Source organism: Arachis ipaensis, chromosome B07 (genome assembly GCF_000816755.2).
Source record: "Arachis ipaensis cultivar K30076 chromosome B07, Araip1.1, whole genome shotgun sequence".
In the NCBI taxonomy this organism is placed as follows: domain Eukaryota; kingdom Viridiplantae; phylum Streptophyta; class Magnoliopsida; order Fabales; family Fabaceae; genus Arachis; species Arachis ipaensis.
The window spans coordinates 108,476,669-108,478,584 of NC_029791.2; the positions used below are offsets into that span (position 1 = coordinate 108,476,669).

Below are 1,916 nucleotides of genomic sequence, written 5' to 3' on the forward strand. Positions count from 1 at the left end.
TTATGATTTTATTAAAATACAAATACAAAAGTCAATTAACAAAAAAAAATTTAAACACAAAATAATAATATAAAAATTTATCATCAATTATCAAAATCTGCAAAAATTTGGTTGCCTATTGTGAAGTGCTCCATTGTTATTTCGCTGAACAAATTGGTCCCCAACTATTATTCTTGCCTAACATAATATATAATTAACCATTGCATAATCTTAGTTAATTTGATCAAAGTCATCAAACCAATGCTTTAATATGCTATAGAATACTATTCGAAAAATAAATTATTTTAGGCTTTCAGGTACACTACAATATTTTTGAGCTATTACAACATGTGCAATATATAACACTTAAAAAGTGTTGTCTAAAGCGATTAAAAGCATCACTTAAAATTTATTGTAAAAAAATAAGGCTAATACAACACTTTGTTAATAAGTATTATTTTTGATCAATTTAAAAAACATATAAAAAAAGTTGCTTTAATAAATTAAACAAACAACATTTATAACATTTATATATTACTCTTTATAAGAGTTGCTTTTAAATATATAATAAACTTCTGGTGAAAAGCGTTGCTTAAATTTTTTTCATCCAAATTTTAATTCCCCTTGAAACCAAAAATAGGAAAGAAAACAAGCGATAATTGATTCATCACCTCCTCACTCCTGTTAGTCTATTACTTAGAAACAGAACTCAAATCCTACTATTTTAGAATCAAAATCCTAACCCCAACCCTAGGTCAGTTTCTCAATTTGACGACATTGACTCGCGTTCTGCGTTCCTTTCTCTCGCCATTGTCCTGGAAGGTTCTTTCGAGTGGATGCGCCAGCTCCATGGAGGCTTGCTCGGGCGGCGCGTGTGAGTTTCATGGTTGATTGCGGAGGCGCGTTGGTCTCTAATCTCTCCCAGACAAACGCTTGGATGGCGTTCAGAATCAAAATCATGAATAACCCTAAATCCCTAATCCCTAATCCCATCTGTAACACAATTTTCCCAATTTCACAACACTGATGCGCGCATTCTGCGTTTCTCTCTGCTCCGCCGAGTTCTGTTTTACTCCACCGTGTTCTTCTGCTCCGCCGTGTTCTTCTCCTCGCATCGAGTTCTGCTTTGCTCCACCATGTTCTTCTGCTCGCGCCGAGGTTTGCTCTGCTCCGCTATGTTCTTTTGCTCGCACCTTGTTCTTCGTTCTCTCGCGCTGAGTTCTGCTCCACTCCTCCGTATTCTAAATTGGGAGAAGTAGCTACTTATGCAAAAATAGTGAGAAATGTGACCTTGTTTTTCTTTTCCTTAATATTTTAGGAATTTCATGTAACTCAATTAGATTACAGAAATGCTATCTGCAGATAAATGTGAGGTATGTTCCTTTTGTCTTGAAATATGTCATTTAATTTTAAGTTTAAGAAATTAGAAGAATAAACCCTCAGTTGCTGCTATTTTATAGGCAGAGTTGTTAAGCAAGAAATATGAGGAGAAGTACAAACATTGTAGCAGAAATAACATCCAAATTGATTGTTGAAGAAGCTAAATTTTGTGATATACAGGTAATTAGAAATTTGCATTATTATTTGGCAAATAGTAAAAGAATTTTAGGGAAGAATGAATTGTTATTAGCCTTGCTTAATGGAGATAAATGTAATTATAAAGGTAAGAAGAATGAGATTTTGCAACAGGAAGGGAGAGAAGAAATGGATTTTTCTGTGGTCTGAGGTTCTTCTTATGAGGATTTTGCTCCTACTTAATTGGTCTACTTAAAGAGTTTTTGTTTTTAGTAATTGACTGTGTGGGATTGGCTTGGTTTTTTCTAGTTTTGAAATTTTGGCTTGTGTGGGATTCATCTATACTGCCATCACAGTCGGTATGATGCTGCCTCTTTCTTTTCCCTTTTTTGTTTTAGTGTTTTTGGTGATTTGATCCCTAA

At 34.0% G+C, this 1,916-nt stretch overlaps 1 long non-coding RNA gene across 1 annotated transcript; it reads left to right on the forward strand.

The window, feature by feature from the left end:
* LOC107608329 lies at positions 618-1,617 on the forward strand. The gene is made up of 3 exons (XR_002350289.1): positions 618-1,137; positions 1,298-1,352; positions 1,440-1,617. It is a non-coding gene; the product is annotated as an uncharacterized LOC107608329 (long non-coding RNA).